The 22131-nt window shown below is 43.5% G+C and overlaps 1 long non-coding RNA gene across 1 annotated transcript in view; it reads left to right on the top strand.

The window, feature by feature from the left end:
* Positions 1–1250: 1250 nt before the first annotated feature.
* LOC310832748 overlaps positions 1251–22131 on the top strand; it is a 53227-nt gene continuing 32346 nt past the window's right edge. Inside the window, exon 1 of the long non-coding RNA XR_014558401.1 lies at positions 1251–1312. This is a non-coding gene — a long non-coding RNA (uncharacterized lncRNA). The remainder of the gene's footprint in view (positions 1313–22131) is intronic.

Below are 22131 nucleotides of genomic sequence, written 5' to 3'. Positions count from 1 at the left end.
GCTTCTTACAGCGAGGGAACCGTCAGTGTCCGGGCAGAACTATGGGGGTGGAGACGCTCCTTCACGTATATTGGACCGAGGCCATTTAGAGCTTGAAAGGTCAGCACCAACACTTTGAATTGTGCTCGGAAACGTACTGGGAGCCAGTGCAGGTCTTTCAAGACCGGTGTTATATGTTCTTGGCGGCCGCTCCCAGTCACCAGTCTAGCTGCCGCATTCTGGATTAGTTGTAGTTTCCGCGTCACCTTCAAAGGTAGCCCCACATAGAGTGCATTGCAACAGTCAAAGCTCAGAAAATGCCCCGGTGAGGAGGGGATGGCTGCGGGGAGTTGAGGACTTCCAGTTTCGGCAAGCGGTTTTCATGGAGGAAGACCATCAGGAATGAGCTGCTCTGCTTAGGCATGACATTCAACCAAATCTGTGGAGATTGTGTTTTTGCTAATAAAGAGTTAACACCAACTTTGAACTTTGTGATTACTGGCCGGCAGAGTCCTGCAACATCACCTGACCCTGGTTGTGATCTCTGCTCACTTGGACCTGCCCTGGATACTGCTTTGGTTGCTGCCCACACTGATGTTGTTGTCGGGAAGTCCCCTGTTCACTCGGGAGCCCAGCGAGAGCAGGACACCATGAGGCAGGTCACAGAACTGGCCAGGACCATAGAACAATTGGGATCAGAAGGCAAACTAGGGAGCAGAGCCAAAGAACAAGGCAGGACTGAGAAACTAGACCAGACACACTAGAACTCAGGTAGGTGTTGTTGCTGAAGGCTCAGAAGGCTCAGCTGCAGTAGATAGTCTTTTATAGTCTTTGATGCCCAGGAGGAGCCAATGGTCAGCCTCAGCAGGCAGAGTCAGGCCAGGTCCATAGAGTTCTTCCCTGAGAGGCTGCAGTTATACATCACACCACACGGGGCAGTGGTCAGCAATCCCTGACACACATTTCAGAATCTCCTGCCCTAAAACCCTGTCCTGAAATGACACACAGGCTCTGAACAATTTTATACATACTTCTCGTGTTGCTAAAAATACCATAAGCCTATTTCTCCTCATGTTGCTAAATGGATTTAAAAGAAAAAAGTGTTTCCTCCCTGGCTCCCAACCTGAGTTAGGTAGATAACTTGCTATTGGCATATTTCTGTGGAAAGGGCAGGGCTGCTATTTAAAGCAACTGAGAATGAGTCACCCCGCCAGAGCGATTAAGCCTTGTGAGTCTGTGCAGGATCAGTTCAGAAGTCATATGTGCTGAAGAAGCAAGGAGAGGACCTCCAGACTGCCACTGTTTGCAGGAGGGATTCGACTGCACACTTCAGGTTTCCACAATTAAAGTTGATCAAAGTTGCCATACTGCAACAGATTAACTAAAAGAAGAAGTAGCCAAATCATTTTGTTTGTTTTTTAAAATTTGTATTAAGTTTTTCTGTTTTGCATTTTTAAATATTCATTTAAATAACCTTAAAATATCAACAACTTCCCTTCTTCTCTTTCCATGGTTCATTTTGCATACCATAAATTCCTGTAACTAAACCATTCAGTCTTCCATTATTACATCCATCAAAATGTATTTTCATTGTTGAATTTATCTTAATGCTGCCGTTTTCAAATGTACCCAATTCACCCCCCCATATATTCAATAAACATTTTCCATCCTTCTCTAAACGTATGTTCTTCTTGTTCTCTTATTCTGTATGTTAAGTCTGCAAGTTTCCTAATCATTTTGGGAAGTGGCAGATAAGTCCATTGAAAAGTGTGGGATGGATGGATAAATGATGAATGGCAAGAAGTATAAATACCCCAAAAAGAAAATCAGGATAAATGTTCACTGACATATAGTCACCCCACAAACAAATCAGAATGAAAGCTCAATATAAACTAGACATAGTCTAACCTCTGTATAAGCTTTGTGCAAGCAAATCAGGAAGAATGCTGGATACACAGGGAAGCTGGGATAGCTCAGCTGGTTAGAGCATGAGGCTTTTAATCTCTTTTTTTTTTAAAAAAAATAATTTTTATTAATTTTCAGAACCAACAAAAAACAGAAAAAAGAAAACAACAACGCACACAAAAAGAGAAAAGAAATAGACATATACAAAACACAAAAAGCGTGACTTCCCCATACCTCCCTTACACTGCATCCTTGTTTTGCAATTTTTCAGCAACCCTTTGGTCCTTTTTTCTATTTGTATCTCTCTCAGATTTCTTAACATTATTATTTACAGCTGTAATTCTCTGTTTCTTCCCCCCTGACATCTCCCATCATCACGATTTTATAGTCCAAAAAGTCCACTAATGTCTCATGCAACTTCTTAAAGAATTCCGCCTTCCCTTCATTAGGCGCATAGACTCCTACTATCAGAAGTTTTTCTCCTTGTATTTGGATTTCAACTGCCAAATATCTTCCTTGATCATCTTTAAATATCATTTTTGGGGCCAGTTTTTCTTTTGCATAGATCACTACGCCTCTTTTTTTAACCTTGTCTGATGAGATAAATTCCAGTCCCAATCTCCTGTTTGTCAGAAGCGTCCTATGTATCCTGGCAATATGGGTTTCTTGCAAACATATTAAGTCCAATTGTTCTTTCTTTAAAATATGAAAAACTTGTTTTCTTTTTCGGGGAAGGTTCAAACCATTGCAATTCCAACTCAGAAGTTGCAGAGACATCTTTATTGATGGGTATCTTTTCCACCGACTGCACCAAGCTGTTGTTCCTCGTCAGTTGGTGCTGGACTAAGTCCAAATGATAGATTTGCAATATCAGTTGGTTCTCTCACACTCACAGTCCCTTTTTGTAAATCCTCAAAGTATCTCTCCAAAAAGTGTTCCTTGTCCTGTACTGTTTTGATCTTGATCTTCTTCCCTTTAAAGTTGAAGGACAATCCTTGTGGGAACTCCCACCTAAATGGGATGTTATTTCCTTTCAGCAGGTCGACAAGATTTTTAAAATAAGTTCTCACTTGCAAGATATATCGAGGGATGTCTTTAAAAATCTGTATTTGAGAATTTTTTATTACCAATGCCTTCTGAAAATGTAAGTTCAGTATTTTGTCTCTCTCTTCCTTGGATCTTAATGTAATTAGACAATCCCTTGGCTTCTTACCTTGTCTCCTGCCCAGCCGAAAGGCTGTAGTTATCACAAAATCTTCCTCTCCTTCCAGATCATCAAGCCAAAATTCATGAAAGTTCTCTGTGAGGAATTCCCTAAGGTTGTCCTCTTCTTCCTCAGGAACCAATCTTAACTTCAGATTTTTCCCCTTTCTCTCCAGTTCCATTAAGGCTAAGGTTGCATCATGTTCACTCACTTTTTTTTCAATTGGCACAAATTTTTCCTTTGTCTCCTCAGCAGTACTTTTGGCGCACTCAGCAATTTTCCTTGTTTCTGTACTTTCCTGGATTAACCTATTTATAGAGTCAGTATTAGATGAAATTATTGTTGTGTTCAAATCCAGTCTTGTTGTCAATTCCGTCAGTTTCTTAGAGTTGTCCGTAGATTGCTTTGTCAGTGCCTCCAAAGATTGATTTATTTTAAGTAGTGCCTGTGTCATAGATTCCATTGATGCTGTTGTTATTTTTTCCTGTGCGGCTGGTAGTCCTGACGTGGAGCCTCTTTTCTTTTGTGCTTGTTTTGTTTTAGATCTTGTTGATATTTCCTCCACTGGGTTGCTCATAGCCAAGGTCGTTCTCACAGGAAAAGTTTACAAGTGGAAAATCCCACTATTTCTTCCTTAATGCAACTGTGTCCCTTTTGTCCTCTAGAGGGAGTAAATTGTATCCAAATGGAAATAAACCACAAAGGAGCATATAGCATGCAACAATGAAAAGTTCCAAAAGTCAGCCTGGACCCTTACTTTGTCTCAGTCAGAGGTGTTGCAATTTTTGCAATTTTTAAGTCCACTAAAGCCGTTACTTTCTGTCAGATAAAGTCCTACTTTGTATCCACAATCTGTTTGACAGATCACTTTCAGGCACACGCTACTCAGGCAATCCTGGCCAGGGGGGTCGACAGTACGAGGTTTCCCGTCCAAACTAAATTAAGGCAGGTTAACAAAGTCCCATTTTTTCTTCCCCCCTTCTCCTGCCCGGGGGGGGGGGGAGGTCCACTTTCGATGTCAGGTTTGACAATGTAAAAGGGGATTTTCATTTAAATGCAGCTTTCTTTTTCGTTGCTTAGTTAGTCATGCAGTTCCGGGAGGCAGACTTCCTTAATTTATGCCTTGCCCGCTTTCAGCCAGATCAAAATTTAGTGTCCCGTTAAACTTTATTTTCTTGTTCTTACTCACGGGTGTTACTGTCCATCTGTAGTTTCAGGAAGGAATCGGCGCTCTCCGTTAATGGCGACGCGGCTTCGCTCCGCGGGCTGGGTAGCGATTCTCAGCACCGCGCTCACTCCCGATGCCGCTCCGGAGCCTTTAAAAAGGCTCTTTCACAGTACCGAGGGGCGCAAAGGTGCCCACCGAATCTCCTTACTCACAGGCTTCAGCGCCTGTGATTTTAGGGGTCCCCCGCTCGCCGTAGCGGGTCAGACCCGAACTCGCGGAGCAGTCTTGCCTCGGAGCTTGAGGCTAAGACCGCCATTAAACGCTGGCGCCGACCGGAAGTCAAAGCCCATGAGGCTTTTAATCTCAGGGCCATGGGTTCAAGCCCCATGTTGGGCAAAAGGGGGTAGACTAGATGACCATAATGGTCCCTTCCAACTCTACGATTCTATGATTTTATGATCTGCAGGAGCCCTAAGAAGCCAAACTACAATTCCCATCATCCCAGACCACTGGTCCTGCTAGCTAGGGATGATGGGAGTTGTAGTCCAGAAACAGCTGGAGACCCAAGTTTGGGAAACCCTGCTCTAACCACTATACCACACTGGCTTACTATTCCCCTTACAGTCTCTGTTTGAAGGGGATGCAAAAACACTGCTGTATAAAGAACTATTAATCTTCCTTCTGTCGCCAGTTAGACTTGCCATTGCTTGGCATGGGAAGAAATTGAGTCCACATATGCTTGCAGACTGGCACCAGCCAATTTGGCAGGCGGCATTAATGGGAAAATTGCCTAAGCCCATACACATACGCAGAGGTCAAAGAGAGGAAGGCAACCTTCATGAAGTCTGGTCTTGCTTTATTTTAGCATGCTAATAACTGAGCACACGACACCCACTTTCCTGTAACGCACAGTTCCTGGTGGAAATATCTCTGGCTGATGAGTGGGTCAATTTCCAAAGTCAATGGACAATAAATAATCAGTATTTCTGTCAAAAGCACTTGCGTTTTGATACTGTAGATTGCATACCACCTCCTGGTAGTTATAAACAGTGTTTCTGGACTTGGAAAAAAATTAGAAATAAAATATGTGCTTAAAACGGAGGGAGAAACTTTGTATTAGGAGTCCGAAATAATAAGGCAAGACACGAAGTATGGGGTAAACTAGGGTAAGGTTACCAGAATTTTTCAATGAATCCGTGGACACTTTTCAACTTCAATGGATTTTGTATGGGGACTGATTTGTAAATCCGGGGACTGTCCCTGGGAAACGGGGGCGTCTGGTAACCTTAATCTAGGGCTAATTTATTAAACAATAACTTATGCAACTACATTGGGGGGGAGGAATGAAAACCATGTAAGGAAATATCCCCAAAGTCTAGCAAGCTACTTGTTGATTGGGTGATTCTACCCTTGAAGGTGTGAGAGTTGATTTTAAGACCAATTCTTTCCCCCTGCCATGATCATTCAGGTAAGGATGGAAGTCTGCCTGATCCACACCCCCTTTGGGTCACACAACTCCAAGCAAGTAGCGGAAGTGAACCCCCGGGGTCCATCACCCCACCCAAAAGGTTACAGCGGCCTGTGTGCAAATCCCAGGGATTGCTAGTCACCTGAAAGGACCTCAGGCTATTCACCACCTGCATCTGACTCTTTCTTTCCCTGCACACCACTGTCAAGTGGCTTTGGAATAGGCGAAAAAATTCATGTCTGCCAGCCAGTTGCAGAAGAAGAAGAAGAAGAAGAAGAAGAAGAAGAAGAAGAAGAAGAAGAAGAAGAAACCATACTCAGACCCAGCTATAGGGACGAGGCAGTGCTGGATTTACGTATAAGCTAAACAAGCTATAGCATAGGGCCCCAATCTCTTGCCCCCCCCAAAAAAATGTAAAGTGGAAAAAACCATGGATGTACATTTCCAAAATATAAGATAAAAACAAATTAAAAAAACCCTACATACAGCAACAGTGTTTTGTGCTGTGTAGGCTCCTATGATGTAAGTCATGGGCCCCGCCTGCTAGCCTGCTCCCTAAAATATCACTGGTTTGCTCATTTCTATATATAGGGTGCCTACGTTCTGCATGGACTGGTTGCATCAGACTGCAGTTCAGAACAGTTGAATGTCGGTCAAGCTGTTGTACCTGTTATCTAATATTAAAGAGTGCTTGTAGACTGATGATCAGGCAGCATAGACTAAGGGTATGTCTTATGCCTATTGATTGATTTCATGTAATACATAATTTATTTATTTTGATCCCATTATGGCTTTAGATACCTATTAGGACCATACATTAAAAAGGTAAAGGTAAAGGGACCCCTGACCGTTAGGTCCAGTCGCGGACGACTCTGGGGTTGCGGTGCTCATCTCACTTTACTGGCCGAGGGAGCCGGCATTTGTCCGCAGACAGCTTCCAGGTCATGTGGCCGGCATGACTAAGCTGCTTCTGGCGAACCAGAGCAGCGCACAGAAATGCTGTTTACCTTCTCGCCGGAGCAGTACCTATTTATCTACTTGCACTTTGACGTGCTTTTGAACTGCTAGGTTGGCAGGAGCAAGGACTGAGCAATGGGAGTTCACCCCGTCGCGGGGATTCGAACCGCTGACCTTCTGATCGGCAAGCCCTAGGCTCAGTGGTTTAGACCACAGCGCCACCCATGTCCCTTAGGTCCATAGCATATATTCAACACAAAAAACAGTGACAATTTGTTGTTGACAAAGGACAGCTGGACATATACAGGGCCCCATTACCTTCAGTAAAAACTGGCGGTTTTTTTTTTTAAAAAAAATGCATTTCTAAAAGAATTTATCAATGCATATCTCAGGAGAAAATTCATTAAAATATGCATTTCATTCATTATTTTCTGATTGGATTTATCTGGAAACAGGGCAGGGTAGACTTATAAGTGAACACTTACAGTACACAAGCAGGTGCACATTAGTAACATAGGGTTATAGGCAATGCTAGTCCTACTCAGAGTATACCTATTGAAGGTAATGGACAGGATTGACTTTGGTTTGTTAATGTCAATGGGTCTCCTCTGAGTAGCAATCTGGATAGAACCCAACTTGATTTAACCAGCCTTACAAAGTTGTAGCGAGGTCAATTCAGAACAGAGCTGCCTGTACTTTAATCCAGGGATGGTTTCCCCCTCCACTCTCATGACCATACACATTTCATGAAAAAGAAAGTTTCACCTTGCAGAAATCTCATCACAAAATAAAGATTTCCCCCCTTCTTTCAAATTTCCCCAGAGATCTTATTGATCTAATTAAAGTTTGTATTGCAAGAGCATCGCCCAGGAGACAAATAAAATACAGTGTTCCCTTACTGAGTGTGCTATTCCTGATTCAGTGTTCCATTAGAATAATCACTCAGCAAAATCTTTATGCTTCTCCCTCCTCTCTGTTCATCGTCTTATAGCTCTTGTTCTGTGTGCAGATTTTGACAAACCCAAGGGACTTCTCAGCTGCCAGGTGGGTTGCAGAAAGGATGAGATAGACAGATAATAGATATAGATAGATAGATGATAGATAGATAGATAGATGATAGATAGATAGATAGATAGATAGATAGATAGATAGATGATAGATATAGATAGATGATAGATAGATAGATAGATAGATGATAGATAGATAGATAGATAGACAGACATGTAAGATTCTGATTTAGACATGCACCACATTTTCTGATGTTCCCATCAACTCCACTGATGACCCGCAGAAAATGCTGCATGCTCAAAGAACAGAGGAATAGAAGTAAAATCAACACACTAATTAATTACACTGGTACCTTAGGTTACAGACGCTTCAGGTTGCAGACTCCGCTAACCCAGAAATAGTACCTTGGGTTAAGAACTTTGCTTCAGGATGAGAACAGAAATTGTGCAGTGGCAGCGTGGCGGCAGCTGGCGGCCCCATTAGCTAAAGTGGTACCTCGGGTTAAGAACAGTTTCAGGTTAAGAACGGACCTTCAGAATGAATTAAGTTCTTAACCCGAGGTACCACTGTATTTCCTCTTTGGGCTAACCAAACACACTAACCAAGATGGCTGTACTTACCAGGACTATGCATCAAGGGACGTGGGTGGTGCTGTGGTCTAAACCTCTGAGCCTCTTGGGCTTGCCAATCAGAAGGTTGGTGGTCTGAATCCGCACAATGGGGTGAGCTCCTGTTGCTCTGTCCCAGCTTCTGCCAACCTAGAAGTTCGAAAGCACACCAGTGCAAGTAAATAGGTACTGTTGTTGCGGGAAGGTAAACAGCATTTCCATGCACTCAGGTTTCCGTCACGGTGTTCCGTTGTGCCAGAAGCGGTTTAGTCATGCTGGCCACATGACCTGGAAAGCTGTCTGTGGACAAATGCCAGCTCCCTCGGCCTGAAAGTGAGATGAGCACTGCAACTCCATAGTCACCTTTGACTGGACTTAACTGTCCAGGGGTCCTTTGCCTTTACCTTTATGCATCTGTCTCCCCACCTTGATCCGATTTGTGCCCCAGTCTGGTGTTTTGGAGCAATGTCAGTCCAGCCTGTCTCAAACTGATTCGGTGGGCCTTGCCCTATTTTTAATTAGGACTTCAATTTTCAATTAAAAATGCAGTTGGAGAGGAGTGCATTTCCTTGCTGCCAGACCACCAATATTTTTACAGCCCCAGATTGCTGTGGGTATTCTCAATATGATATGGGGATGCCTCACTCCATCCCAGTTAAATCCTGCAATGACCCGGATCAGTCCTTAAGGTACTGAGGTCCTGAGCCATGTAAGGCTTTATAGTTCAAAACCAGCATTTTGAATTGGGCCCGGCAACTAATTGGCAGCCAGTGCAGTCGGAACAGGATCGGTGTAATATGCTCAATCTGAGCAATCTGGCCATTGAATTTTGCGCCAGCTGAGGTTTCTGAACAGTCTTCAGGGGCAGCCCCACATATAATGTATTGCAGTAATCCAGCAGTGGGTGGAGCCAATGACAGGCAGAGCAAATCAATTCTACAGGAGCAACACTGAGACTAAGGAGGAGGAAGCCAACAGCCAGTACCAACCCCGGGGCAGGATGTAAGTAAGAAGTCAGATAGGTGACTGATGGGAGAAGGAGCTTGGTGGGGCAGTGGCTCATTTTCCCTAATGGAGCCACCTCTACTATACTACTGGCTGTTATAGAATCATAACATTGTAGAGTTTGAAGGGATCACAAGGGTCATCTAGTCCAACCATCTGCAGTGCAGGAATCACAGCTAAAGAATCCAACCTTTAAAAACCTCCAATGAAGGAGAGTCTACCACCTTCCCAGGTCATCCTTTCCACTGTCAAACAGCTCCATCAGAAAGTTCTCCATATTGCTTAGTTGGAATATTACTTCATGTAATTTGAATCCATTGGTTCCTGTCCTACCCTCTGGATCAAAGAAAAAACGAGCTTGCTCCATCTTCCATGCGACAGCCCTTCAGATATTCAAAGATGGCCGTCATATCTCCTCTCAGCCTTCTCTTTTCCAGGCTAATCATGCCCAACTCACTAAACTTTTCCAAACAGAGCTTGGTTTGATCATATTGGTTGCCCCTTTTTTTGCACACATTCCATCTTGTCAATACCCTTCTTAATCTATGGTGCCCAGAACTGGACCCAGGACTCCAGGTGGGAGCCCAACCAAGGCAGAATAGAGTGGTACTATTACTTCCCTTGGTAGTTGCTGGGTGACCTTGAGTCCCAGCATTATGCAAGAAGGAGAAACAGGAACTCTCTATCCATTTCCTCTATAAACCTGTGATTACATAGGCTGTGTTTATGGCAAATCCTCAACTGTGTCCCTCACCATTCTCGCAAGCTTCTTCCCCTTTGCCTCACACTGCAGGTCAGCCTTTGTATTCCCTCCGCTTCCTGTGTTAATATTTTGCACAGCGAAGGCTGATTGATATCAATAAGCAGGTAACTGTAAAAATGGCAACTCAGCAGGCTGGATTTCAGGTACGCATGTGGTGATTGCAGTATCTGCTAAGCAAATCTCCAAGAGTAATTGGCGGCTTTGCTACACAAAGTGGGCTATTGTTTTTAAAAGCCACGCTGGAGAACATTGGGGACAAAAAGATTGCCGGGGTGAGCAAAGCTGCTCTCCAAACACAGCAGAGGATGAGTGAATGGGAAAGCTGTTCCTTCTTTCCTCCTTTCTTTCTTTCCTTCCATCAAATATAGAGAGGTTAACAATGAAAACCACACACAATGTGTCACAATGAAAGCTCAGTGTGTGAGCTTGGGTGTAAATAACCACAGGCAAAGAATTTCATTCAAGTGGAATGAGGTTTCTGAGAGCGCTGATAACTTTAAGTACCTGTGAAAAGAATTGTGTCAGGACTGACTGTGAACTGCTTTCATTGTGTCTTCAGAAACAACAGCAGCACAACCCTGCTTTTAAACAGATTCGACCAAATCAAACCACATTTATGGTAGCCCTCAAATCCTAGGCACCCCATGGCCTGAGTTCATGGGGGGTGGGGAGACCAATGAAAGACTGAAGAGACAGTCGAAGCAGATGGAGCAATGAGAGGAAGAGGAACTGGCGGCCTTCTACAAGAAAACAGTGCAGATGTCCAGCAACAGCCATTTGCCCTTCCTCTGGTACACTGGGGGATGGAGAGATGTGAAAAGAGCCAAATTTCTCCCCTGCATCCAGCATGGAAAATCACTTCTAAGAGAACAAGTGTGCTTTTGTAGCAGGCTGCAGACAGGGATCTGATTCTTGCAAGGTAGATGAGGAACAAACAAGCTAGTTTCACATGTTTTCAATATATTGTAACAATGTGCAATATAATATATTGAAAAGGCTAAAATCATGTACACCATGTTAGTTGTTGGGTATAACCCATACCATTGCTGTTCATTTTTAAGAAGTCAGTGTTGGTGTTAATCTCTATGTAGCAGGAACCCCCCCCCCCCAATCATTCAGTTTGTACAAACTTCACACACACTCACACACTACATACGTTACGCTTCTGTTATAAATTCATAGAAAATCATCGGATTTGCACTGTTCTACTTTTATTTTACTCCATGAAGGAAGGACTACAAAATGGGGAAGGTTTGATACAGGGCAGCCATAATCCCTTCACCATCCCAGCACATCCACAGGAGCCCTGCCCAGTTGCTATGCCAACCCTGATGGTCCTAGACAGAAGACAATCAAGATCACAAAGAACTTGCATATGGGAATGGATTCAGCATGGACTGGAACAAAGGACAATGATCAGATCTTCCCTCAGGGGGCAGGAAACTGCGACTACCTTTTGTCTTCAGAAAATGACTCATGGGGAGGAGGAGAAGGGAACCAGCCAGGTGACAGGACACTCAGGTTACCACCACAACTCCTCCCTCAACCCCTCCTTTCTGTAATGTATGCATGATGTTTCTGGGGGTGGGCTTGACCTAGAGGATGGGAATTTCAAAAGTTTTTATAAGGTCTTGCACACCATTTTTCTGTGTCTTTCCTCTCACCTGCAAGTGAGGGGAACACCCTGTTGCAACAGTCAATAAAGGCCAAGCCTACAGGCTGCTGATTTGCTCCAATTTACTCTGGTTGGTGTCTTTACTTTTTGTCCAAGGGAGCCCTCGGATTTTTCCGGTAACATCTATAACCTGCTTTCAATTTGGTGGTGTTACTAGGCAAGAACAAAATGTTGCTTTCTCTTATCTCACGACTCTCACCATCACTCAGCGGAAAATATAAGAACCAGCCTCTTCTAACAGCTGACCACCATTCCATATTGAAATGAGTGCTCTAATCTTTATATGATTGCCTTTTCTGTGATAGAAATATGGCTCTGCGTAGGGTATTTATTGTCTGGTTCTCTCCAAAGTATTGACTTTATGTAACAGCTTGATATACATCAAACCCTTTGTAGATTTAATAAACTCTTCTTGGTCAATCCTCTGTTGTAAACACAATGAGATTTATTTTGGCCATCTAAGCACAATTCTCTCCCCCGCCCTTGAAAATATTCTACTTCCAGAGATCAAAATATACAAAAGGGAACATAGATCACTGAATGGCGGCAGAGTGAGCGGGCGGGCAGGCGGGACTATGTAGGAGGTTGTGTTTCTTTCTGTGTCTTTAGAATTTCAGGATATGCTGATGGCTAAATGGATTTGGCAACAGAGATAGGTCAGTTAGCATCAACTCAACTCACCAACCTCAACCAGGCCCCACCTGCCCGCCTTCTTACTTAAAAACAGCAGGGTGGCAAAACGGGAAGTACCATCTTGCCCTGCCACCTGTGCCACTATACCTGCTGCCACCAGTGCCACTTCTCCACCTGCCCTACCAACTCTGTTGCTATCAGAGAAGTGATGCTGGCATTGGCACCAACTTCAGGTGAGATCTTGCACTGCTTCAGAGGTGATTTCGGTTGACAAGGATGCTGATACCGGGACTGCTTCTGTACCTGCGGCAGAGGTGGTGTGACAGGCATGGCACCCATGGGGCTTCCACCATGGGGGCTTCTGCAGCCTGAGGAAACTGCCTCAGTCTGCCTAATGGCAGAGCTGGCTTTGACAATCAGTCAGGGAGTGGATCTCTCTTTCCATTGTCATTGTTTAGTCGTCTTAGTCAATTTCAACTCTCCGTGACCCCATGAACCATAGCATGCCTTGGAAACTCTCACTTTCTTCTCAAAGCTTCTCCTTTTTTATGTCCATGGAGTTTTCTTGGCAAAATACTGGAGTGGTTTGCCAGTTCCTTCTCTAGGTGGATTACGTTGTCAGGAGCTCAGCCTACACTCGAGTAGGACCCTGGTAGAGATACATGCCTGACTGGCATGTTCTCTCCCTCCTGGTCAATTGTTCGGGAGCTTCAAAAGCTTTCTTCAGCCCGGACATCACAGCGACCGATGCCAACAGACATCGGCACACTTAGGGATCCGCAGAGTTTGTGCATCATGCATGACAAACCTCAGCAACTCAGCATTTTGGCTAATCTACTTTATTTACATATAAACACACACAGAGTACGGCAACATGGCTCCCTCTCTCTCTAGCATCAGACAGCAAAGAGAAAAAGAACAAAGGACAATAGTCCCACTTCACAGAACGCAGTAACACAAACATCCTGTCTCCATCACTTCCCACTCTGTGGAGTCAAAACATATACTGTCATGTGAAAGACAACAATCCCATGACTGCAATCATGGAGCAGGAATTCTAACACAAGTTTAGTCTAAACTCTTGGCTATGACTGGTCAGTGTTGGGTGGCCCTGTGCGGCATAGCTCATAGCTTCTCTGAGTTATTTAAGCCCCTTCGCCACAACAAGGCAGTGATCCATGAAGGGGTCTCTTTCCATATTCACCCTCAATTCCACCCCTGGTACAAGCCAATAGATTCCTCTTCCATGCAGGAGTTGGGGTGTGTCAAACTCCCCCCCCCTGCACATAAGTGTGGGAGAAGCATTACCCTAGTTTGAAAACAGGATGCATTTGTGAAACAGCTACGGTTCAGAATGTAGCCCTGCGTCATCCTGCGTCATTACATCTTCTTGACCTTTCTCAGTTATTTTTGTTGCTGTCTCTAAATTGCCACAAACACAGGTGCCAGCTTGGAGCAACCTTCGTTTCCAGGAAGTTCTCATTTTCCTCTCTTAATAAACAAAAGGGTCATAATGACAGACTGGAGTGGGTTCATTTTAATAGTCCTTCCCCTGGGAAGCCGATGTGGTATCAGAATAAAACTTACCATCAGTGCAACTTCTAGGGCATTGGGGAGAGGGGCGTGAATTTGCGGAAACATGAATGATGACTTGCAAAGGAGCCAATCTTTACAGTTTAAAATCAAATGTTATCAGTGTGGGAAAAATCAGCCTCATAAAACTAACTCGGCATTTATATACTTTAGGACAGTGGGCCACCAGTTGTCTAGGGATACAGTAAAATTCATTGAATAATATGTGTGAACAATGGTACCATCAAGCCATGTATTTGGGGCAAAATTATCAGGGCCCCATTCAGTAGAATAACATACCCTTCAAGTGTCCCAGTTTTCCCTGGACATTCTGTTTTTTTTTTTTTATAATATATTTATTAGCAATTTTTTAATTTAGTTACAATTCCAATAAACAATACCATATAACATATCTTTTAACATAATCTTCTTAACTTCTTTGGACTCCCTCACATCTCCTGCTCCTGCGTTCCTAGCCAAAAAAATTTTTCCAGCAAATTTATCCCCTTATTTCGATTCTTATTATCTAATTTTCCAATATTATATCTCTAATTTTTAGTATCCTTTATTCAAATCTTAAAGAATTAAATATAACTTTAAAATTTTCCAAAAATTTGTCTTTTCTTAAATTTAACTTTTCCTCATATATCACTTCCTCTATCTCAATGGTGCCCAATTGTTTACATACTAGCATCCTCCTTAACATTCATATAATTTACAATATTTTTGTAGATAGATCTTAAATTTCTTCCCTGGACATTCTGGAATTACAGAAGCCATCCCAGCTTCTGATTTGATCCCCAAATGTCCTGTTTACTCTCTCCAATGCCAGCGCTGCTGAGCTCAGGGAGGATGAGCTGTTGCTTACAGCCACTGCTGTTGTTTGTAATGGTGCCACACACTTGTGCGATTCAGCTGGCTCACATGAGAGCACAGTGCCAAAAAAATGTGTCCCAATTTTTATCAGCAGAATGTTGGAGGGTATGGAATAAGCAGGAAAACCCCCAAATGCAGTCGGTTTAGCTTGCCCAACCCACAGTGATTCAGGGCTGTCTCCATTTGACTTAGACAAAGCCTTGATCCCCAGGAATATTGGCAATTCAGCTGAATCTGGTGCGCAGCCCTAGTTGTTACAAAGATGTTGGAAATTAACACAGAAACTCAATGTCTACCCAGAAGTCTCATCCCACTGAGTTCAATAGGACTTACTTCCAGGTTAATGGGTCTAGTATTGCAGCCTAGGTCCATTGTTTTGTCTCGTGCAGACTTCCACAGTTTTCTATCCCCCAACTTTGAGAAATCATACTTATGCAATAACCCCATTTCTACCTTAACTAAAACATGGTTCTTCCTTCCCTTCCTTCACCTCCTTTGAGTCCCCCACTCCCCAACCCGGATTTAACCAACAATATCACTAGTGACAAAGAACATCATTTAATTCCTTGCCTCTGTAAAACACTTTCTAAATTAGGACCTGACATTCAGATTGATTGCAAAGACATGAGGGCACCATAAACTGATGCATGGCAATCCCATCGTGTTGACAGACCATGTCAGCTATGTGCCCTGGATGAGAAATGATCTACCTCCTCCAAGCTGTGAATTAATTCTCCTGATGATTTACTCAATTAGAAAGGAAGAATGAAGGTGAGGGGCGAGTAATTTCAGGAGGGTGGTCTATTTCCCAGGAAATGGATTTTTTTTTTAATGAATTAATGTAGCAATGATGATTACCATTGCAAGGTGACTTATACAAGCACTTATACAAACTCCTCATGGAACTCAAGGCTCACCCAGAGGTGCAGTTTGCAAAAGGTTTCTACTGGAATTGCTGAGCACTCATTCTTTTGTTATGTTTTGTTTGACTACAACAATCCATGATGCATGCATAGTGGTGAGCTAATGACTCTTGACTAGATTCAGAATCAGCTAGCTAGGTACAAACTTTCCCAGTAAGCATTCGATAACAAAAAGCGGCCTCTCGCTTTTCCCCTACACTGTACAGAGAGAGTATGTTTGATAAGAGTTCTGTGCTAGTTTGAAACATTGGTACAAGGGCAGTGATTATGGGTTATGAATGTGCATTCATGTATTTCTTTCTGTCAACTTCACATGGGACAAAGGGATGGAAGAAGGTAACGATTGTTTTTCCTCCCTGCGTTTGTCACATGCAGCATTGTGTCTGTTCAATTGCAGTTCACCTTCCACCAAAAACGATGTTATTATTCTCATTGACCTCCACAGCAAAATTACGTAGCTTGCATAATTTATGCAACGAGTTATATGAATGCTGTCGTTTCACCCCATTTGTTCAATGGAAAGGAGCACAGATGCCATTGATTATGTCTCTTTTGCAGACGGAAAGCAACAACAGTGAATACCAATTGAATTCACTGGATTGATTTCCGTCCAAGACGTGGGACTAGAAAGTGAACACTGGTAATTTCGACTTCCATTTTCATTGGAATTCCCCAACAGATTTTTGCAAAGGTAGAGAGGTGTGTGTGTGTGTCTTTGCTTTAGTGTTAATATTTACCAGTGTGATTGACAAGCAGTAGGTGGCAGTGCTTGCCACAACACCTTAAAATCTGTCTTTATGGTGACTGGCTTTTGATAGCTTCGAAAGGAAAACAATATATAGAAGCTTGCAGTCAGAATGTTGGCTGGTTCCAATCAACAGGTGAAATTCACAACACACACACCCCTCCCTGCCCCACCTCCCATGGTCTCCTCAGCTCATAAAGCTTGAGGAGCAGCTGAAGGAAGAGGGTGAAGAAAGAGTTGTGTGTGGAGGAAGGCAGAGATGAGGCAGGCTGTTGAAGAAGCCAGGGGGCCTCTCCCTCCTGTTGTCACCAGCTCCACTCCACTCTGATATCCTAGGACCCACAGAGTTATGAAGAGGGCAGAGCAGAGACAGATAAGGTGTCAGAGTGTGAAATTGCTTGGGAAGGACCCAGGGGTTTAAGAGAGCCATGGGAAGGCTGGGACCTTCAGTCCTCACAACTGCCTCATTGGGGCAAGATCCCTGGGAATTGTTGCTGAGCTCTCTAGGCCTGGGCTGTTTTGTTGACTTGAATAAAATTCACTGACACCTTTTTTTTTTTTAAAAAAAATACTATTTGGTTTTTCAGCTTAAAATTTTACAGTGATATATCAAACATAAATCATAAAAACAAGATTCCAAGGAATCTCCTGGACTTCCATTCTCCCTTATGTGGGTCCTATTATTAATCAATTCCTCCCACATCTTTTATGATAACCCTTTACCTCTTCCATTGTGTCCAGAATTCAACCTTAAACTACAAGTGATATTCCAATCCTACTAACGATTTTAACTGTTTACAATGGTCTTGAAGATAAGTTAAAAATTTTCCCCATTCCTTGTTAAAGGTTTCGTCTTCCTGATTTCTGACTCTTCCGGTCATTTTAGCCATTTCAGCACAGTCCATTAACTTCATCTGCCATTCTTCTCTGGTAGGAATTTTATCCTCTCTCCATCTCTGGGCTAGTAATATCCGTGCAGCCATGGTCACATACATAGTCTTTTCTGCTACTTTGGGATTTCGGCACCAAAAAGGAAGGCTTCAGGCTTTTTAACAAGGGTTATTTTAAACATTTTTTTTCAACCCATGATACAGTGGTACCTTGGGTTACATACGCTTCAGGTTACAGATGCTTCAGGTTACAGACTCCACTAACCCAGAAATAGTACCTTGGGTTAAGAACTTTGCTTCAGGGTGAGAACAGAAATTGCGCCGCAGCGGCAGCGGGAGGCCCCATTAGCTAAAGTGGTACCTCAGGTTAAGAACAGTTTCAGGTTAAGAACGGACCTCCAGAACGAATTAAGTACTTAACCTGAGGTACCACTGTATATCATAACTTCACTAACACCTTTTGAGTTACTGCTCCCATCACCCACCTTGACACCAGTTGAGGCAGTTAAATCCTTGGACTAGGAGGTACCTGCCTCATCCAGCTTCTGTCCCCATATCTCAACTGCTCCATTTCAGCATCCTGTTTCCCCTCCTCATCTGCCCCAGACAGGAATTCTGCTCTTGAGACTGGCGACAGACACCTCAGGACTCCTGACAGAAAGCCCCTTCTGTCTGAAGTTGGTGCACCAAAAATAACAACCCTCTTAAAAACACTATATTATGCAGTGGCCTAAGATGACCTACTCTAAAAGCCAGCCGTCACACACACACATCACATCAACCAGTCTTGGGCATTCTAGAAGGAAGCTGTTTATGGCCGGGACAAACAAACAAACAAACAAACAAATAAATAAATATGATCTGAGTTCCACCCATCTTGTCCTTCTCCATAGCCCAGTGAATTGCATACATCTAAATGCAGAACAATGATTTATATGTAAAACAGCCACTAAATCCTTATACGCCTAAGCACAACTGATTCTTCTAATGCCTCGACCCTTTTTGGATGCTAGCCACGCTCTCCTGTTCTAATAAGGAAAGAAACAAAAAAACACCCCCAAACCCAAGAAGGAACTGCCTGCCAGAGTTAATATAAGCTTGATGGCTGCAGGATCAGTCTTAGTGAGAGAAATGCGTTCAGCAATGCTTTACTTGCAATTTTCTTTTTCTTGTAGCAAATGAGAGGCGGCCCGTCTTTATTCAAATTCTGGGGTGGAGAGAGAGTTGGGAGTGAATAATGGAACAAAACATGAAAGGGCTTTCTGCCTTTTGACAAAAATGTAAGCTTGCCAGAATGAAATGAAAGTTTAGTGGGAAGTTGCCTTGAGTCCTTGTCAGGGACTCAAGGCAGTATATGATGATGGTGATGGCGATGGTGATGGTGATGATGATGATGATAGAAACTGAGAATGACCAGGAACATACCAGAGAGAAACCCTATTGAACTCAGTGGGACTTAATTGCAGTGTAAGGCTGCCCAGTCTTGACCCAGTTACACGGAAGTAAGCTCCATTGAATACAGTGGGGCTTCCTTCTGAGTAGACAGTGCAAAGCGCCATTTACAATAAACAATCCATGCATTTCCTTCAAAATGGCTTTCTGAAGAAACATTGCAATTAGGGAATTTAAAGTGGATTGGTGATATTTTCCTTCAAAATTATAGGAAGGGCTTCGTATTCCAGCTTCACCATTTCCTTCATTTGCTGCAGGTATTTTGTTTTCAGGGTAAGCAGGCCTCCAATTCTGCACCTACACGCGCCATTTTTAATTGTTCTCCAAGACATGGAGCAAAAGGGGAAAGCGGGACATCCCGGGATCAAATGAGATACTGGGACAGCTTCTGCAGGGTTGCCCAGATGCCATTTTTGATGGACGAATCCTGGCTATGTCAGGGAAATTCAGGATATAAGGCAGCCTTAGCTTCTGCAATTCTGCGACTGTCCCTGGAAAATAAGGAAACTTGGAGAGTACAGTGGTACCTCGGGTTATGAACTTAATTTGTTCTGGAGGTCCGTTCTTAACCTGAAACTGTTCTTAACCCGAGGTACCACTTTAGCTCATGGGGCCTCCTCCCGCTGCCGCCACGCTGCTGCCGCATGATTTCTGTTCTCATCCTGAAGCAAAGTTCTTAACCCGAGGTACTATTTCTGGGTTAGTGGAGTCTGTAACCTGAAGCATCTGTAACCTGAAGTGTCTGTAACCTGAGGTACCACTGTATGCTGGTGCTCAACCACCCACCCTACTCATGGGACCACCAGGAAGTGTACAGCATGCCCTGAAAGACCATGTTCACTCCCCCCCAAAAAAGCTTAGCATGAGAACACATTCAGCCCCACCAATGCAAGTACATATATTTCTCCTTTTCTCCCTTAGCTTGTTAACAGTAGGCAGCAAGACAGCATCCTTACTATGCTACAAAGAGTCCCGGAAGGTGCAGGTGGACCTGAGCATGCCCTGGCTCCTGAACTGTGCTCTGGTTGCTAAGGAAACGGGATTTGTAGAACAGGGCTGGAGCATGTATGTGTTGCTTTTCACACTGAACCATCCGAAGCAAACTTGTAGAGGATAATGTTACCACAAAATAAAGACAGAAGATAGAGGTTTTCGCAGAAGCTTCCACCAGCCAATTTCTTTGGTGTCCTTTCATTTGTGGATTTTGTTCAGAGTGTGCCACATGCCCACTTTCCCCTCAGTTTTCCTTCGTGACTTCTTCCTTTGCATTCCTGGATTAATTTAGCTTTATTCAATTTTCAGTGCAAACAAAGATGCATATCTATATTGAGATAATTGAGGGAGAGAGAGAGAGATTCATAAATACAGATATACCTAAAAGAAGTAAATAAAAAAAGTTCACCAGTGTGAGAAAAAGGAAGCAGACAAAAAAAAGTTTTTAAAAATATTTTTTTTAAAAAAAAAAGTGTGGGGAGGCTATAATCTGAAATTCGCCAAACAGGAATTGAGCAGTGAAATGTTATAAATCAACACATTTATTTTTTTCTTATTCCTATGCAGATATATACAAGAAAAACAGCATCTAGTGCTCCATCAAAAATAATCAGTATCACCCAAAATGTATTTTGCATTCCAAATAGATGGATGCCTAGCCAGAGCAGTCTGAATTTTAATTGCATCATTTATATATGTTGCCAAACATTTAAGAAGTTGTCCATTTTATTTGCATGTCAAACTGTATTTTGCATGTCAACTTTTCAAATGTTAATATAAAACACACCAGGCCTCTTTGCCAGTTACCTTCAGATGTTTCCAGCCTTTAGCTCTTAGCATTCATTCTGCAGCTAGTAGATGGAGGGCCAGAGTTTTATCATGACAGTCTATGTTCAGTCCATCCCAGGCACCCAGAAGAGCCAATGAAGGCACTGGAAGTACCATTGCATGGCCAATACTAATGTGTTCGTGTATTGCCAAGAAACGCAACCGTGTGCTGCTGCTATCAAGATCATTGTTTTGTTGATATCAAGGAGCTCCTGTAGGCATTGGTAATTCACTATGGAAGAAGAAGGTTGCTGTAATCATTGCTGCAATCACATCATGATTTGAACATCATCAGCCACCTGAAGGTTGCTACATAGAAGGTGGATCAGATTAATCTACTGTTGTTCCACAGGGCAGGACTAGAACCAATTGATGGAAAAGGTTCAGACATATCCTGACTCAAACAGGGACAATTAGGAAGGATCTGAGTTTCAGCCAGTTTGAGTGGAGACAACCCTGGGTTGGGTCAGGCTTCCCAGAGTGATCCAGGGCTGTCATGGGACAGCGCACAAAGTAGGAAAAAGGAGAGGCAGATTGTCCTAGCAGGAATGAATCTGTCAGGGACTGTGCTGAGAAGGGCTGCATTGAGGAGGAATGGTGGGAGCCACCCCTTCCACCCCCTGCTCTTGCTCCTGAATCTTCCCAGGAGCAGGAGGACAATATAGATTTGGAACAGTGGTTTGCAGAGGGGCATAGCTTAGAAGGCAGAAGCTGGGAAATACTGTTGTATAACTTGGATCCCGAACACCTTGAGAGTCGAATGCTTTGGCTCCCAAATGCCGCAAACCCAAAAGTGAGTGTTCCACTTTGCAAGCATTCTTTGGAACCTGAACATCCAACGCAGCTTCCGATTGGCTGCAGGAGCTTCCTGCAGCCAATCGGAAGCTGTGCCTTGGTTTCTGTACATTTTGGAAGTCAAACAGACCTCTGGAACGTATTCCGTTTGACTTCTGAGGTACAACTGTACTGGATGGGGAACAGTTAGGTAAAGGAACACAGGAAGAGAGATGCTTAACAGATTCACAGTTGCTGGACAGCATTCCTGCAATCTCCCCAAGGTCACAGAGAGCTCAGAAAGTTTCAGAACAGAAAGCACAGAAAGAACAGAGGCACTGGTGGAGGAAGAGGGGGCGGGGGGGAGCATACCGCCCCTGCCAGTGCGATTCTAGTGGAGTGCCATCGTGGCTGCCCCCCCCCCCCGTCTGTGCTGGGTGCCATGCACAGAGGGTACAAGCTCAGATTCTTCTTCTCTTTCTTTGGCGATCACTTGTAGCTGAGTAAGATTGTCTTCCATAAACATGGTTTTAACAATGAGTCTGTAAGTGACTGTGGAGGTCAATTCTGGATCCACACGTCCTTCCACAGTGGGGACATTGGTTTCCGGGCGGGAGTTGATCATGGTGTGGATTTGCCAAGTGTGCCTTCCTCTTAGCACGTTTCTCCCTTGAGTCCTGAGTTCAAGTGTCTTCAAAGCCCATG

Source organism: Podarcis gaigeae (assembly GCF_964106915.1).
Source record: "Podarcis gaigeae genome assembly, chromosome: 15".
In the NCBI taxonomy this organism is placed as follows: Eukaryota; Metazoa; Chordata; class Lepidosauria; order Squamata; family Lacertidae; genus Podarcis; species Podarcis gaigeae.
This window is presented reverse-complemented; position numbering and strand designations above follow the sequence as displayed.